The sequence below is a fragment of the Carassius auratus genome, chromosome 32, assembly GCF_003368295.1.
Source record: "Carassius auratus strain Wakin chromosome 32, ASM336829v1, whole genome shotgun sequence".
Lineage (NCBI taxonomy): Eukaryota > Metazoa > Chordata > Actinopteri > Cypriniformes > Cyprinidae > Carassius > Carassius auratus.
Window position 1 is genome coordinate 4889690 of NC_039274.1, and position 20036 is coordinate 4909725.

A 20036-nucleotide genomic window follows, 5' to 3' on the forward strand; every position below is an offset into this window, starting at 1 on the left:
GGAGTGTTGCGGTGAGAGATGGTAGAACATCTTGCTGTTCAGACATAGTTGGAGCAAAGTGAATGAAAGCCAGCTGAGAGTGGCTAAATCTGGTGCCAACATGTTAAAGATCTTTCAGCATTACTTACATGCAACTCTGAGTGCTGGATCACCAATGAGTGGCTACCGTAGATGGGAATCACAGGGACTTCATATGCACGTGAAGTGTGTAAGTACACATATCTAATGCACTCAACTGACACACACACACACACACACACACACACACACACACACTCCTTGCCACTCCCGTGTTTGTCCAAACTCAATCAAATGATTTTTGAACAGCAATAAAGAAGTCTTTATTTTACTTGGCTAAGCTTCAGACTTTGCTTTCCACATCCTTACCACAACTCTCTCTCTCTCTCTCTCACACACACACACACACGCACGCACACACGCACACACGCGCACACACACACGCACCATAGGAGCCAGACTGGCTTTGCCTACTGAAGTTATGCTACAGCAGCTGGAGCTAATCAAATGCTAGGTTACCCCAATATACTGAGATATTCCTGCTCACTTTCAAACACACAAACTCAATTTATGGACACATTTATTTATATGTCAGTTGCCAGAGAGAGGCATAATCGACAGCATTTATCTGACCCAGGTGTAACAGGACCTTGCTTTGGCCAACAATAACGTCTATTACACCCCCCTGCCTTACCAGTTAGCAGCAAAACATATGCAAACTGATTCACAACCAGAAGTATCTGGATTATTAAATGTGACCATCAAGAAAAAGGCGAAAACATGAGAAAAGAAAAAGAAGAGACATTAGATATGCTTTGTAGATGTAATAGTCCTGGTCTTAACAGATTTAGGATCAGATCTGTGGGGAGAAAGCCTGGCCAGGTTTCAGTCTAAAGCATAAGAAATACCAGAGTAAATCATGCAACTCTATGTGACATACATGTTTTGAACTAAAGCAGAGACAGCAAGTGAACAATCTGAATTAACATGCATATTATGACCAGAACCAGATGGGGTCTGGTTTTTAAATTGTCTGTGCTGGTTTTGTGGGTAAAATGTATGTGTCTTAGTTATATGTTTCATTTCAAACTCAATAAGGGCGAAATTAAAGTAAGGGTCATCAGCCTATGTACATTTAAAGACTTAAAATTTCTTGTTTTCAGTTGTATCAGTGCATACATGCAGTTAATAACACAAGGAGTGTCTGTAACCCATTTCACACACAAACTCAAATATTTGATTCTTGATTATTTGTCAAATAATAAAGTGGAAAAAAGACTTGGGTTGCTTTTTGCATACTACCAAAAAAAAAAAAAAATGTCACTTTCCAAAAAAAATAAAAAATTTACCCTGCATAATCCATTAAAGAGCCAGTAAGATGAAAATTATAAGCTTCCTATCACTGTAATATCATTTTAAAATTACCTCAATTCTCAGAGATCCCCAAACGGTTCGCACGAAGCTGTTCAAAAGATTCAGTTTCCTTAAACCCCACCTTTCGGTAGCATACTGTGTTCTGATTGGTCAACTAACATGCAAGCAGACTGGATTGGTTGTTCCGCACACACCTCCATGGTAAACTATGCCTTAGCATCTGTTTGGGGTGAATTATGTCTTATTCCTCTCACCGCGAAGCAAACAGTAAAATAAAAAACTTGAACAGTCTCGCTGCTTTTTCTTCTGTGTGGGTGTATTCAAGCCGTGCGCTTCAGTTTGAATCTGAATAGCGCGTTCAGCGCGGGGGCGTGGTCTAATTAGATACAACGAAGGGAGACATGAAAAACGGACATCGCGTTGTTTTCATATGGATTTCACATACTGATAAGACGCTCGGGAGAAAACAGACACATAACTTCATAATCATACTTCGCGTTGTGATTCGGAGATGCTCGTTGGTCTAAATAAAGTTGGTAATGAACCCTCTTTTATGGCAAAATGCTTTGAAAATCCCGCTGTACTCACCGAGATTAAAAAAGCAGTCATCAGTGAAATGTTGTGAACACAACAAAAGGGATTTGTTGTACTGCTCTGGTATTGTGGTGAAAATGAATTTTAGCCATTGGTTCTTCTGATTTTCATTCTTTGGCAGTGAAAATAAAACAAACTTGCCTTTACAATTAAAAACACACTGTCTCCTCGACATGATGCTATCACACCAACCAGAGCGTCTGTGTGTGGGGGTGGGGCAGGTCAGAGTTCCGTTTCTCTCAAGACGGTAGGCGGAGATTATAATGCAAAGTGCTCCTAGTGACGTACATAGAGATGGGCAAAAGATTTTAACTCTATAACGACTTGTTTCAGGGATTCAGAGTCGACTCCTTACTTTAAAAGCCAATAACTTTATAAATCGTGTACTTTTTGGTTTAATTATTTGCACATTGTTTACACAGATGGACAGCCACATCATACACTGTAATACAGGTAATTTTTGATTTCCCATCTGTGTGGCTCTTTAAGACATTTTCAGAGAATGTATATTTAACACAATCATACACTTATACACTTTACACATATTCAAGATGTATTCTATATCAAATCTACTCATCTAAATGTTGTTTCTATGTACAGTGGAACACAAGAGAAGAAGGTCTTTTGAAAAATGTCTCACTGTTTTTTGTCCATACAATGAAAATCAGTGAGGTCCAGTGCTGTTTGTGACTGAATATTCACTTTTGGTTTACCATCCCTTTATTGTTCTCAAGTAAACATATCTTGTTTTGAGAATGTTTACAGATTTTTATTGTAAAACAAGTAAAAAAGAAATCATTAAAGTGCAATTTGGCCAAATTTTAGACATCTCAGAATTTTAAACGTCTTTGACTAATTGTGTGCTGGCACACACATTAAGTTGCCGACGGTATGTTTTTTTTGTTTTTTTTTGACAGACTAAAAACATTAAAAGCTGACAGCATTCAGTCTTGTTGTGTGTGCTCGGCTTTACATGCCAAAACCTCAAAATACATTTCAGACACCACACTATAACGCCTGGGCTATAATGAGCTGCTCAAGCCTGAATGTTGGACACTGATACGCAAAATAAAAACAAAATAATGTTGACATGGCGTCCACTTTAAGAGAGCGGCATAAATCACAGAGTGGTGCCTGTTAGTCCAGCTAGAATAACACTGTGGCTGGAGAGTTTTACTGTCCCACTACTGCTTGTGAAACATATATTCCAATGACAGCTAGACAGCAAATGACTGAGTGAGAGAGAGAGGAAGGATGAGGAAGTGAGTGTGGCAGGGCAAGGTGAAAGTGATGTGTTTGAAGCCACTGTTCATGCACACTGATGGTTCACCTCACAGACTGGTATGGGTGTGGAGTGTGAGAGACGCATAAATAACGATACACGTAACTTTAAATTGGAAGGGACCATTCAAACAGTTACGGTAGTGTATGTGGGAACAGTCTGCAATACAATCTCTCTTTCTCTCAGCAGGGTTCCAGGTTGCTTTAAGACTACAGTGGCCAATAACAGTTAATGTGAGAAGGAAGAAAAAACAGACCATCATTCAGTGGTGCTCCCACTAGAGGCCGGAGCAGGAGGCGTGTGAGCAAGAAAAACGAAGCGTGTCGTTCATTAGCGAAAAGATCACATTTGAACACTGGAGCGACACTTTTAGTGGTGTGGGGGGCTCTGTGAAACCTCAGCCAGAAAAGCACCTCTGTTTAACTTCCAGAGTCATTAGGCAGGCTATCACCTGACACACTCAGGTAAACGCTGCTCTCAGGGGCCAGAGGTACATTTCATCATGGTCTCATAGCACGGCTGGAAAAATATGTGCAGAAACTGAAAACCGCATTTCCAAAAATTGCCTGCTTGTCCCCTCTGTTAGTTTTGGACATGAGTCTTCTCTGGAGCAAGAGCGTTGGCATCCCAGCCTGTGCCAGACTCTGAAAAGCCAGTAACTGATATCAGGCCTCTGTGGCCTGGCCTGAATATGTGAAGTTTTTTTAAAATGAAGCAAATCCCCAAGGAATGTGTTTTACATGTTTACTTGGTGTCCGTCAAAGTGAAAGAAAACAATGATGAATTATGGGGGAAGTTTCGGAAAGGTGTGCTTTGTTTTGCATTCACATTCAAAAGTTTGGGGTCAGTAAGATTTTCAGAGAAGTCTCGTATGCCCACCAAGATCTTCAGTGTCAAATAATCTTTTTTTTTTTTTTTTTTTTTTTTATGATAATAGCTATGTTGCTTAATATTTTTGTGTAAACTATGATTTTTTTTTTTTGTAACAATATAAAAGTCTATACTGTCAACTTTGATTGATACATCCTTGCTGAATACAAGTAAGGGGGATGATGAAGCTAGGATCAACAAAAATATAGAGACACAGAGAATACATTCATCCATGAGTATTCCCATTTGAGACAATGCTAAATAATATTTCTTTGAGGTATTAACAAAAAAATCTACTGACCCATTCAGATGAGTACACAAGGAATAATAATAATGTATTATTATTATTATTGTTATTATCATTAACCCTGTCGTAATTAATGAATAGGGAAAAGAGAGAATGGGCTCATCATTCTGCAAAAAAAAAAAAGAAAAAAAGAAAAACTTAATAATTTAATTTATATATAATTTAAGCCATAATTTATTCAAAACAACAGCGTCATCTACAGTGAATGCACATGTTGTTGTTCAGATTAAATGTTGGTGTTCATGTAGCAATGTGGCAGCTGGCCATCATACAAGCAACATCATTTATAAGTCTGAAACAAGTTTCATATGGGTTTCGTAGCGAAAGCACGACAACCACGTGTGTGTATTCATACCATCTGCAGAATCAGTGTCATGCACTACTAATCTCTCTGGTTGGGAAGTTTGGTTAGGCGGCGATGGAACATTGATGGCGACAGCTGCTCCTTTAAAAAGGAGAAACGGGAAAAATTCAATCTGATCTATGTGCGGTAACACAGCAACTGTTAACCATCGACAAGTGCTATGTACTTCGGATCTGTGTTTCTATAGGATCACAAGTCTGGATATATTAATTGCAGAGAAGAGCTTGTATTAGGGCTGCAGACCACAATGGCCTCAGCCATTTCAAAACCACTTTAAATGCGTATTAAATGATGAAATGAGACAACATCTTTTAAGCTCACAGTAGGGCTTTTCTTTCCTCAGTGGAGCATAGGTTCTAATAACTTCTAATAGCTTTGAATCTACACACACACACTTGAAACATAAAACTTTCTGCAGCTCTCCGTGGATAATAAGCAGTGACTGGTACAACAGAGACATATGGATCTCTTTCTTTCCTTCTGTCTCCCTCGTTTTCCTTGCCCTTTTCCTTTTTGCTCTTCATCCAGTCCAACAGAGAGGGTATGAGCCGTGTCACTCATGTCCATTCAAGAAGAGCGGGGTCCCTCCCGACGTTCTGAAGTTTGATGTGGACAGCTGCTGATAATTATTCTGGCTTTCCAGTGTTGGTCGGCTCTGACGGAAATATTCTCATTGTTGTCCCGCTGCCATCCACGCAATTCCACACCAAAGTTTAGCAGGTCACAGAGACGAATCGAGCAACCACAAGAGCTATCCTTCACAAAATAACATCACAGAGCATTAATCACAGATAGAAACAGACGTGGCTCAATCCAGAAGTATGGCTCTCCCTGGACATCAGGCCAGCTATGGCAGTCAAATTGGGGACAACACATGTTCCTGCTTATTAAACATCAGCCAGAGCAGCGAGACAGTTCCAGATGACATGGCTCACCACTGCATATCACTTTACACGGTTCAGCAGAGACATGTGTTTGCAAAATGAAATAACTAAACCCAATCAGAGTTTCATGTGTTTGCTGGAATTCAATTAGACTATGATTAATAGGGGCTTTTGGGCCAAATGACGCAGAGGTTGAGGGGGGATGTCTACGGGCTGGTCGGGTTATGACAGGATTGCTGTTGAGATTATAGACAAATACACTAGTTAACACTCAGAAACAGGCAAAGTAACACGCTGAATAACTTAACAACTACCCCTATGCTCTATCACCCAGCCCTGAACTCTCAAATAGCTGCTGACTGCAGGGTTAGAAGACTCTGTCCAAGCACAGAAAGGCTTGGGTGGGACAATAAAACAGAAAAATGACTGACAGCAATGGATGAAATTCATTAATGTAGAGTGCTTGCAAGCCTGGGCCACGACCACAGGTGAGAAGTTCAGGAAGTACAGGAGCGATATCTGTGCTGACAGAGGACAGGAAAAGTTTACAGCTCTTTTCTGAATGTGCAAGGGAACAAATAACCTTTTCCATGCAAAATTAAATGATACTGTCGGATGACAAAGCTTCCAAATGTTCTACACAGAGGAGGGAAATTTATTACAAATCAACACTGCAAAGATACATAGATGCTTTTCACACCCACAGGGTTTTAGCTCAGAAGGATTCCAACACATTTTTGCCAGCCAAACCCATTTGACCTAAGATATTTACTTAAAGAGATTTTAAGAACATGGTAATGGTCAAATGACAGACAAATACTTTTAAACAAATATTTTGTACTTTTGAATACATTGTTTTTATTTTAAATATAATGATTTTAAGTTTGCACACATTAATTATTAGCCTTTCATCTGAGTGACTACCTGGATTGTAAATGGTGAGTAAATCGGAGATACCTAGGGGCTGTCACATTTAAGAACTTTCTGTTTCCTTTTTTGAATTTTCTATTTCTCCGCTGGTTCCGCCCAGCCATGAATTTTCTGTTTCTCCGCTGGTTCCGTCCAGCCATGAATTTTCGGCTTCTCCACTGGTTCCGCCCAGCGCTGAATTTTCTGTTTCTCCGCTGGTTCCGCCCAGCCCTGAATCTTCTGTGTCTCCGCTGGTTCCACCCAGCCCTGAATTTTCTGTTTCTCCGCTGGTTCCGTCCAGCCCTGATTTTTCTGTTTCTCCGCTGGTTCTGCCCAGCTCTGAATCTTCTGTGTCTCAACTGGTTCCGTCCAGCTCTGAATCTTCGGTGTCTCCGCTGGTTCCGCCCAGCTCTGAATCTTCGGTGTCTCCGCTGGTTCCGCCCAGCTCTGAATCTTCTGTGCCTCCGCTGGTTCCGCCCAGCTCTGAATCTTCTGTGTCTCCGCTGGTCCCGCCCAGCTCTGAATCTTCTGTGTCTCCGCTGTTCCCGCCCAGCTCTGAATCTTCTGTGTCTCCGCTGGTTCCGCCCAGCACTGAAGTTTCTGTGTCTCCTGTATTCCCTCCAATCCTTCCTCTCTCTCCTCCTCCTAGACCAGCCTGTTCCTCGTCATCCCTGCTGGTGCCAGTCAGTCCCGCAGCTCACCCTCAGTCTGCGCCATCTGGGCGCGATGGTTCGCCGCTGGACTGCCAGTCTCCAGCTCCGCCTTGGCGTGTTAAGGCCCTGTCTCCGCCTCCAGCCTCCGAGCCCTGGACTCATCCTCGGTCCTTCGACCCAGCGGCTCCGCATTGGCTCTTAGCTCCCTCGTCTCCACCGTGGCCTGGCATCCCACCTGCTCCACCAGGCTCCCTCGTCCGTCCGGCTCCACCTTGGTCAGTCGTCGACCATCCGCTGCCTCGGGACTCCACTCATCTGGTTCCACCTCGTCACTCCATCCCTCCGGCTCTATCAGGCTCCTCCTTCCCTCCGGTTCCACCTCCATCCTCGGTCGCTGCGGCTCCACAGCGGTCTGCCTGGACCCCGCCTCCACCTTGGTCGCCTGGGCTCCACCTAGGCCCTCCGGATCCTCGACGTCACCCTGGCTCTGCGGCTGTGCTGCTCCATCTTGGGCTCCTCACCCACCGGTACAGTCTCCGCCTGTCGGCCCCCTGGTATCGTCAACCCCTCCTTCACCATGGCTCCTCCCGCCGTCGACTCCACCTTGGATCTCCATCCTGGCAGGTCTCTGGTGGACCATCTTGCTCCTCCTGTTCCGGGTTCCTCCCTGGGTCCTCCATACATCCACTCCGCCCTGGTCCCTACCCCCATGCTCCCTCGTCACCTGCTCTTGGCCTGCTCCTCGCCCGCCTCCAGAACCCCCACCCCGAGGACGCACCGTTCCAGGAGGGGGCGAACTGTCACAATTACGAACTTTCTGTTTCCTTTTTTGGTCACCTTCTTCCTAGTTTTGGTTAATTGATTCATCCCAACTGTTTCCAGTTCCCTCATCACCTCCTGATTGTTTAAATACCCGTTCTGTTGAGTTCTCCCTCGTCCGTGATTGTTTAGATGTTAATGTTTGAATGTAGATGTTTGTAACCCAACCTAAATGTGTATATGCTGAATGTAATCTAGTGTTTTGTCTATATTCTCCTTCATCCTCAGTAAACTCCTCATTTATTCCAGATCACACTCTTTGTTTTACGTTTAGCACTACCTTAGTTTGTAACAGGGGCTAAGTTGTTAAGAGCTTTGTAGACAAATAGCAGAATTTTGAAATCAATTCGATACCGGACTGGCAGCCAGTGCAATGTACATAATTGGTGTGGTATGGTCTCGTTTGTGACTTCCCATGAGTAGGCAGGCAGCAGCATTTTGGACCATTTGAAGACGAGAGGTGGAAGAGAGAGGTAACCTAATATACAAATAATTACAATAGTCAAGCCATGTAGAAATAAAATTAACAAATGAATCTCACATCCTTCCTAACTCTTATGTGTTCACCAAAGTGGAGTGAGCAGCAAGTGTTTCCAGTTTTTTTTTTTCTCTATGGGAGCTGTATGACACCCGTGAGGTGGATTGCGGGATTGACAGTGGGGTTATGCAAGAATAGCAAGAGAGTGAAAACATTTTAACAAATGCTCAACTTTACATACATAAGAAGTGAAAAACACTGGGCAGCAGCCAGTCACTGTGAGGTGCATGTAATGATGTCTGTCAACAGACAATCAAAATTGAAAAATTTCTCAGTGCAGTTTCTGGTGGATTTGCTGCCTAAATTCCATCATTACATATAACTATATTTAACTCAGATTCCAAATGCTATTGGGGTCTGTTGTGGGTAAACTGTGGCTTGGTTAACAAAAGTTTAAACTTTACACTATAGTTAGACTTTGGACATTTGGAAGTAAAGTTTGCATCTTTGTAACTTCATGAATATAAATGGTGGTTTTATTAACTGTGCACTGAACACAGTCAGAATATATTAGTGGCTGTTTTTTATAGACACGCCTCAAGAATGTTGAGCATGTTTCTACACCATTGAGGCAATTGGATATAGAAGAAAGTCTTCATTAAATTGTATGACTTCAGTATGTCTGAAGGGCAAACGGACAGCATACAAAACCCTAATAAGACATTATTCTACAAGCTTTTAGTATAAACATGCTCTTGACCCTTGTCAACAGTTGCATTATCTCTTAAAAGAAGCTTGAGCACTGGTGAATCAATTAAACCCATCCACAGCACAAGGGATTCAAATAAATAGACTTAGAGCTTCTCTGATAAGACTATTTGAGATTCGCTCTCATCTGATAAAATGATTATCCTAAACAATATTTGATTTAAACATCAAACAGCCTGTGAAATTTTAAATGTCAACATATTTCGATTGCAGTGGAAGAAGGAAAGCAAACACAGTTCTTATGCTAAGTAAAGACACATTCAAGTGGTTTTATAAGGCAGATAAGAATCCACCATTGCTGTCAAACACTAAAAATGACTTTTTAAACCAGCAGTATTTAACTGAAACAGAGCTGAACCCACATAAGCACAATCCACAAGAGAGAAACTCTTCACAAACCTCCAAAAAAAACGTTAGAGATTTTAAAAAATTCACTTCTAATAGAAAAGTGCTGGAGTTGTGACAAGCTGGAATAACTTTAAGCCACTCACACTCTTTTAGGTAAGCACATATTTTCTTATGTGACTCATTTTTAATGTGTTGCCAAGATACTTATTCGTGAGTTTAATCACCCTGAAGTGATCCTGCGTGCATTAATCACAGGCTGATTGAAAAGTTATATAGTCGAGCAGGCTTGAAGAGAGACACAAATCTCTCAAGCCTGTATAAAATGATTCTCCTTTAACACAGGCACAAATCAATCAAAATGTGCCACTCTGTGCACCGTGCGAGAGAGAAACAGTGTCTAACTGTATGTTGACCGATTTGTCTGTCACTCCATCTTCCACTTCTTCTCTTCTCTCTCTAATCACTTCTTACCTTCTTATATTTTCAATGTATGTCTCCTGAATCTCTTTTAGAACCGCTGTCTTTCAGCACAGGGTTTTACAAAAGCTAGCAAATGACAATTAAAAGTGATACGCTTCCCTTTGGTACGGATGATGAGAGCGAGCTATAGAATGAAAGAATACTCTTCTCACCCGCTCCCAAGTCTCAGGACAAGTAGCGATATGATGTTCACTGATCTTTATTACAATAGCAGCAAACTGTAAAATGTTTCATGGATTTGTACCGATCTAACTCTTCCTCATTCATAATTACCACTACACATGTAGAACCAAGGGCAACTTCAGAGGAGGTTCAGGAAGAGAGAGCAGGGGGAGAGAGGGGAAATCTCTGAGGGTTCTTTCTGTCTCTTTCGGCCCTGAGGCTATGAGCACTGCTGTATGTGGCATACCTGAAGCAACTTAGTTTTACAAAGATCAAATTAAGCAGATAACTCGCAATATGAAATGACAGTCCCTCTCTTCCATCTCTCTTATTTCTCACTCTTCCCCTGGCAGTAAAAAACAAAACAAAAAACAGCGCCTTTTTGATTAACTTCATGCCAGACCGGCGTCTAATGTAGGCATGAAAAGTTTAACGCTAAAGAGAGAGAGAGAGCCTATGAGATGGAACCTCATAATGATGTTTTGGATCACTCTATAGAAATTAACTCCACAAGCTATACAAATAAAGGTCCACACGGGACACTCAACTCATGTTTCTGAATGTGGGTTGGACTTCCAGGGAACACACAGATAAACATACAGATAGAATGTAAAACCTGAATGTGTTGTATGCATACCTGCAAACTCAGAAGGAGTTTCTGAAGAAGAAGAAAATACATTTTACACACCCTATTCAGTCATTATCTGGCAGCACCATTATTTAACATGCAAAATAAGATTGATATATAAAATGGAGGAGAAACTGATAATCGTTGTTGCTGGGTTTCCTATCATTTATGATATGATGTTATTTTTTCATACAGAAAAAAATCAAAAGATCAGTTACAAAAGAGAGAGAGAGCCCCGGCCACGCAGTCAACTTCACCGTCTTGCTCGCTCTCCCTTGGGCATATTAATCAAAATATTTTTTTTTCCCCGACCAAATGTGACCAAAACGGTTATAAAAATGCTGTCATTATAAAGGTGTAAAATGTCGTTGATGAAAATAATGACAAAAAGTACTCGTAAATGAAATTAACAGTAATGCAGTGGAGGAGATAACTTACCCTTGCCAAAATCCTTCACAGTGACATTGAACTAACATTGTAAGCTTCACGATTCACGTGGATGACATTTTTCCATTCAAAACGGCGATTTTCACCGAAAAGCGACTAGTTTGCAGGTATGTGTATGTCGCTTTTATGCCAAAAGCATTAATTTAAGACTTTTATGTTAGCATGTTGCTAAGCTAACAATCAGTGTGTCATGCACATAATGGGACACTTTTTTTTGGAACCAGCACCTTAATGATCGTGGGAATGTATACAAATTAACACTTCTCTTGCATTATTCATCCTATTGCACTTTTTGTTTTTAATTCACTCGTCTCTTGATAGCAGTAGCTGCAATAATGTACTTACCCACATGCTATTCCAAACCTGTGTGACTTCTTTCTGTGGAACACAAAAACATGTCTGTGTTTGTTATTACTACTATTTTTATTATTATTACACAAAAAAGTCAATGGCGATTTGAATTCGGAGTGACAGGGTGAGTAAATTATGACAAAATTGTCAATTTTTGGGCGAACTTTCCATTTAAGTAACATTATGCAATGTAGTTCATGTGGGACAGCGCACCTCTGAAGCATTAAAATCGCTCCTCCATAGGCAGCTCACTAGGTTCTGGAATAGAACTAGAGAGAGATACAGAACAACAGTACACAGCATAGCAACAGGAGGGACAGCTAGTAATATATCCGATTCATGTGAAATCTCATTGAGTTTTACTCCCATTTCAAGATGCAATTTACTGAAATGCTAGGGGTGAAATTCAAAATAAAGAAATTAAATTTATACACCTTTAGTGCTCAGTCTGTCTGCAAGATAAATGGGTTTAAACAGCATTTTCACATACACAAACACACACAGGCTTTTTGTTCATTGTTCAGTATTACAATAGCGCAGGATCTCAAGACAGTGCTCTGACACACCTGCTGTTGTTCGTCTATCTCTCCTCATGTTCATGTGCCCATGCCGTTTCCTGGGACAAGGCTCTGAAAAAACATCTTGTTTCCAAACATCCTCCACCATCCTTCTGAAACATTAATGTCAGTCCCCGAATCCGACTAGAACACACTGGGCCAATCTACATGCGTAGGCTGTCTCCTTTAGGAAGACAGAGGAGAAAAAGTAAATATGTTTTTCTAGCATTGTATAATCAAAGAGTCTCAGTATAAGATGGCGCTTTCTAACCAGGCCGAGGTAAATCTGCCTCTCCTTGGCAGACGGTGCATTATTAATGCCCACTGTGCTAACCTAAAATACCTGTGTGTGTGTGTCCTATACAAAGACTGACTCATAGCCCTTCTGGCATTGTTTAAACACTGAATAATGCATTGGTTAAATGATAGAGTTAGGGGGCTAAAGGACAGAGAGCAGAGAAAAAAGAACAGAGGCTGATCACAGAGAAAATCCCTTCAGCAGAGGACACACAGGCTTCTTTAATACAGGACTGCGATCTGTGTTTCTATGGCACTTCTGTGTATGAGGCCTGATTTGAAAGAAACCACTGCAAACTACTCATGCATCTGCGATTTTACTTTATAATGATCTTATAAAAACCTGCATAATCATAAAGTGTTTTGCTGACAGACAGATATAGCTGCAGAGGCCTTAACCTGCAGTTCAACCCACAGCTGCAACACCCAAGTCTATCCATCTGACTCACGCTTCCCAGTTTTAGGTGGATTACAGCATTAGAAAGTCTAATCCAGACTCACCCCATTCCTTTTCCTGTTTTATTTCTCCTCTTTGTAACTCTTCATGTCATTCATCTGAATAAAACTGCTATACAGCTTCTCCAAATCCATCATCTCACTTTTTGCACACCAAAAGTTGATGGGTAAGGAAACAAGTCACCTAAATTCAATAACTTTTTTTTATGATTAGTACTAAGTTGGTTTGGAGTCTGGTTTTTAAGTTGTATTGGACAATTAAAACATTAAATATGAAGAAGACAAATGTGTTTTTCCTGGAGAAAGAATATTCTAGTCAGGTTTGTTTTTCTGTAAGGAGAATTCACCTTTCTGTTTTGTCACTTGTAACACGAATGTGTATTAATTCATTTCTTAAAATAAACATTAAATAAAAAAGTAAATACTCTAGTTTTGTACTTTATTGTAAATGTACAATAAAGACTGAGACCCCAGACTGTAAGTTGAAAAAATGAGGTCCATAAGGAACTGAATAGTGAATCGAATAACATTTAAAATTTCCCTCTATTTGGCAGAAGCTAAGTCATATTCCCTGCGGGTCGCTGTGGAGGAAAACAAACTACTGTTGCTGGCAGTACAATACTTCTAAACAGAAGGAGAAGCCAAAACATTCGCTACAGCCCTTTCTTCTGTTCTGGTTTCTGTGCATGACTATTCACATATTCCTGTGTGCACGCAAAGCAATTTCAAACACAGATATCCATGGGCTGACTTTCAAGGATTAGAAATTAAATATTTTCGTTTTAGTCAGTTCTGAGCAGAAACAGTCTTTTTATGCTTTGGCTCCGGCCAACTTTCCAAATGGTGACCAGTTGGTTTTATATTAAAATAAAAGACAAACTGTCCCCCCACAACGGGATACTTTATAAGACAGAAAACAAATACAGTGCTGAATGAGGTGGATATTTAGCAATATTATTTAAACTTGCAAATTACTTAGGGTTAGGGTTAATCATTTTTCAGTGAGAAAGCTGTTCTCTGCGTGCATCTTATCAACAATTCTGTACTGCAGGTAAAGAAAATGGTATAAATAAAACCTTCAACCAAAGAGTATTATTATTAATACAAAGAGTATTATGTATATGTATTATAATTTATAAGCTTGTTTCCCCATGGGGACCTCAATTTAGGTCCCCACTGTGACACGCGTCCCCATGAGTTGGTGTGTATTCAGGTTTAAGTCTCCTTCAGGATGGACAAACACACACACACACACACACACACACACACACACACACACACACATATTCTCTCACGAGCTAACCAGCAGCCTTTGAACCTCTTCCTTTCATCTGTGAAAGTGTGTTGGCCATAAAGATGACAACTTCCAGGAATATCTCCTTTATTTCTTAAAAAACAAACCTCAATATCTGTGTAGTGTGTGTGCGTTTGTGTGTGTGCGAAACCTGCAGATGTAAATGCAAGATGGAACTGCAGCAGGGAGCTGTTTTGATCTGTGATCTGTGCACACGTCTCTCTCTCTCTCTCTGTGTGTGTGTGTGTGTGTGCAAGATAAAGTGAGTGAAAGGTTGTCAGGTGTTTGTGTGCAGAGGTATTGAAGGCTATGAAATATTTACCAAAGCAATAATGACTCCCCGGACAGAGCAAGAGAGGAGAGGAACGAGGGAGAGGAGAAGAAAGAGAGAACTGCCACCCTTCACAGGAAAAGAGGAAAGAACAAAGAGGACGTATAAGATCAGCCGAGTTGTCTTTCTCTCTCTAGTAGTCTCATCAACAACAATAAATAAGAATAAAAAAATATATAATAGCTATAAAACAAAAATAATGATGTGGGAGTTAACACACTGGGAGTCTCCTATAGTGTGTGTGTGTGTGTATGTGTGTTTGCTCTAAAGCAATATTTGGAGATATCATCTGACGCTCAATGGAAAAAAAGACAACGGAAGAGCAGACTGAACTTAGTCTCTCTCCTTTTTTTTTTTTTTTTTACACATGGACTGTAATACAATAATCCTGTTGTTTCATGCTGACTAACTTCAAGGCCTGGATCCTGGTGTGTGCTCTTTTAAGTGCAGGCATAGTATTTGGCTTTGAGGTCATGCCTGCAATGCATGCTGGGGAACAGACTGAGCCGGAAGCAGGAGAGAGGAAGGAAGAATTACCACTGAGCTGCTCTGAACACATACATACACTGCACCCTGGGATCCACGGAGGGGCTCTCGGCCTCGTAACACGGGTAAACCACTTTCTGCAAGTTCCTCAAAAGTTCAGATAACTCAGGTCTACTCGTGTAATTCCTTGTTGTACAATGACAGAGCATGTGCGTGTTTTCTTTCTTTAACTGTTTTGTATGAATGCACAGTTAGTGGATGCAGTGGTGGACAGTGCTGTTTAGATAGATAAATAGATAAGAGTATTTGCTAGTTCAAAGGCAGTTGTTAACAACAAAGCAACATTTGTTGGTTCAGTGCTCAGTGATGCTGTCATAAGAGTTCATTTGAGAACAAAAAAAAAAAAAACTAACAAAAAAAAAAACACGCCAAATCAATTCATCACCTCTATTTGCAGGTACTATTAACGCTTTCATTGTCTTGCATAGAAATGTATACTGGGTTGAAACATTGAGCCACCGCTGAGAATGAATGCAGCGGTCAGACCAAAGCAACCAGGCTGCTGTGTATGAGCTGAAATTGACTGAGATGATAAACGTGTGCGTCTGTGTGCTTTCGGCTACTGCTTTAGAGCTGACCTACACAAGCACAAGGGAGGGGCGCGAGGTTGGCTGATGTCAAAAGTAAAACAATGAATAGAACAAAATCGATGAAACTGGAGCAACCATCTCTCCACCAACGAGGGACGTTAAACAACGACTGCGCTGCTGGGCAATTACCATGATTGGAGTGAGAGCGTATGTGTATTTGTGTGTGAGTCCCTCAGGTATTCTCCAAGCCACTTTTGATTACCACATATCCTTAAACCGATACGGAGTGACTGTGTGTGTGTGTGTGTGTGTGTTTATGTGCAAAGCTGTCTTCATTACCATGTGGGCTTTTACAGGCGAGGGTTGATCGGTCAATGCTGTGCACTTTATTTATGAGTAAAAGGAGACGGATGGAGCGGGCCGAGGTATTGACGAACCATTGCCTTTAAATAGGAATCAATAGGCAGGGAGGAGCCGAATGACACACACATTAACTCTGTAATATGAGGGGATATGAAATCACTGATCTCACTTGCTAGGGGCTTAGCCTGTCCTGTCTCTCTCATCTCCCTCCTTGTCTTGCCATTTGTGGCTGAAGTAAAATAGAAGAGGGAGGTTGTGATTAAACAGCGGAGGAATGCACTAATCAACAGAGTTCAGTTTTCTTAAATTAGCATATAATTAGTTAATAAGTAAATAAGTATTTAAATAATACTTTCATTGTCATGAAAACTAACTGAAATAAATACTAAAATAACTAAAACTGTAAACTTAAATAAATTAAAGCTGAACAGACATAAATTGACAAAAGTGCATACAATACACTAACAATAAACGCTGGTTGAAATCCAAAAATCCTTGTTCATTTGTTTGGAACAATTGGTGGAGAAAAAAATGAAACAAACTGGCCAGAGTTTGTCTGTTATTCACAAACTTTTGTATTCCAAACCTGTATGGCTTTCTTCTGTAGAACACACAAGAGGATATTTAGAAAGTCCCTGGAGTTCAGTGTTACCATAATCTGAATGTACTGTCAGGAAAAATACTACAAACAGTGTTTTAAAGGAAGATCAATTCCAGCTCAATACATTTACGGTCATGTAGCAAAGCAGTATCATAACCACAATTTAGAGATGAATAAAAAGACACTACAAAAATCATTTTATCCTTCATAGCTCAAGAACGCATAAATGAGTGATAATTAGAGTTGAAAGGTTCACAGAGAGTCTCAGTGACAGGTCATCTTCTCTCTCCAAAGACTTCCCTATATAAAATAAAATCCACCCTCCCTCTTCCCTTTTCTCCTTCTCTGTCCTCTCCTTCTCTCAGAGCAAACAACCTTTTCTCCTCTTGTTATTAACTAAATATGAGTACTTTGACCGGGGGACAAAAATTCAATATTTTCCCCACCAAATATTTAAACCAAGCAAATAAACAGACAAATAAATAGGTCTCCCAGGGGACCGGGCGAGGGGGGAGGGCGGGGTGTAATTTGACGGGCGAGTTATTTGGGAGACTGAAGCCCACAGCTATTCAGGGGCTCATTTCAGCCCCTGTCAATCAAGGAGCAGAGTGTGTAAGTGTGTGTACGACTGTGAAGTGGCCAAACCCACATACACCCTTCAAGGTCGGAGCAGATAAGGTGAATATTGTACCTGATGAATATATCGCCCTCTCCTTCATCTTTTCAAGAAAGAAAGAAAGAAAGAGAGAAAGAAAGAAAGATTTAAAAATGGAGATCATGGAGCATATGTGCAGACACACACAGGCTAGCAATATTATGAAGGCCTTTCATTCATATTAGATGAGTTGCAGATGACTCTATTATTTCAGGCTAGATTGAGCTGAGAGAGAGAGAGAGAGATAACATAATAAACCCACTACCATTCATAAAACAAACACTTATAAACACCAGTGCCGCACACATCATACGGACGGTCTTCTTGAACTTGAACCACCTCAAATACAATGTGTGTGTTTGAAACGGTTGCAGTGCTCAGGCTGGGGAACTGACGTGGCTCTGGTGTGTTTGAGGTTTTGGGGCCAGTGGTGGCCAGTGCTGTGGAACAGGGCAGGAAGTGGGTCATACAATGTGACAGGCATTTCGAAAGTGGTCTCTGAGACCAAAGCCATTGCAGAGAGGAGGACTCGCACAAACACACACACACACACACACACACACACATTTGCGCTGCAAATACATTTGTAAAGTCAGGTCACAGCGGAGTTTAGCAGAATGAAACCGTCAACAGCACAGACAGACACACACACACTGGAATCCTTTAAGCCAGATCACAGCAGTGTCCCTTCACTCAAGTGCCAAAAATGTGCTCCAAGAGTTTCACATCACTATCAGCGCATCAGTCAAAAGCCAGATCCGTTCCATCACAAACACAGACACACACACTGCCGAGAGCCCCGGATCCCTGCATCCTGTAATGAACAAACTAAGAGCCTCTGTTCTCAAATTGGGTGAACCACATACCTACACTTTGAAGAAGAAGAAAGAAAAAAAATCTGTATTTTTGTTTGTTTTGTATTGTAGTAAAATATCTAAACATCCATGAATAAGATACATTTGCACACCATGTAAAACTGTGCAAGATGTTGAGAGAAAACATCTTGAATTCTTAACTCATGCAAATAACTTACTTTTACTTTTAAACATAATTCTCATTAAATCTAGTTCAATTTATGCTTAAAACAAGAAAACGACAAATAAAGGAAATTTAAGATTCAGCTTTGCCATCAAAGGAGTAACTTTAAATTGTTATAATATATCACAATATTACTAATTTTACTTCATTTATGATCAAATAAATAGCAGCCTTGGTCACAATAAGACACTGTAATGCAAACCTTTGAATGACAGCATAAAGAGGATATGTTTTATTTTGATAACCTAATTTGCATTTTCTCATAAAATCTATATTAGGTTTTAAGGTTGTTGTTGTTTTTAAAGATATAGTGGAAAACTAGATGCCTAATTTACTGATTGAAAATGTCAGATGTGCCCTACCTGCCAAGACATGATTATTATTAATAGTTGTGATTATATCTATTAAACATTAGCATTGTTTATTATATGTCTGTTGCTGACATTTTATAATAGCATTCTACTTTTACCATGCTGAAATCACTGTAATGCACAATCTGTGTTCTTCTCCTTTACTGGTAACATCAGGGGGTCACAGAGCTTTTAGTCCCCAGTGCTTGAGCAGCCATGACAGGCATGAGTGGCCGTTTAACCCACACAGCACTGAAGAGTGTTGTCAGGGCAGCATCAGGCTCAAGGGTCTGACAGGTCTGCTCATTGCTGGTTAACTGAGAGAACTGAATTATGTGTTCATCACGTGGACACACACACACACACGGTACTCTTGGGACTCGCTGTCTCACTGGATAACTCACTCTTCAGTCTGGGTAGAGATGTGGACTCACGAAAACGTGAACACACACACAGTCACACTCTTAAGTTTGCTATGATATTCTCTGCAAATTATTAGACACCTGCTTTTCTGAACAGTAAAAAATATATTTGATAAATCTTTGCCAGGACAGATCACTGTAAAATTTTAATTCTGCCATAACTTACTGCCCTATGGGACTTTCTTCTGTAGAACACAACAGGAGAGCTGTGGAAGAATATTGCTGCTGTTTTCTATAAAATGAAAGCATGCATTAACCACATGCTCTCAAGCTATTAAAAGGAAAGAACAAACACCATGAAAGTGGTTAATATGAGTCAGTACTACATAAGTCATGTCTTATAAAGCTATACATTAGTAGAGAAAATAAAAGGCAGATATTTGGTTGTTAATCACAGAAAACATCCACAATCAGTAAAGAGGACCAATCCTTTTTCGGACTACAACAGTAGTCTTAAATGTAAAGTCCTAATTTAGTAACTTACAAAACACAATGGCTCTAAAATTTTAATTTGATCTATGACTGTATGTAATTTATATTGTAAAACAATCTGTGAGCATCTCTTCAGGTCATTTTAACCACAGATTTGAATCATAAATCAAAACTGCTTTTCTAAAAGGAGAGGAGGACATTTTTCCAGAAGATTCCCAAGGGAAGCCTTGACTCAAAAATGCAAATTCTCTTCCGGGTTTTGAGACTATAAACTAAACTGTTTTACATTTTTGTTCATTGCATAGTATAACACATTATCAGTCATAACGGGGTTAAATGTATTATGTGTAACAATGCATTTGTCCTTCAAATCATGTATGTTGTTTGAATGTCACCTCTGAGATGTGATCCAACTTTAACTAAGCTGG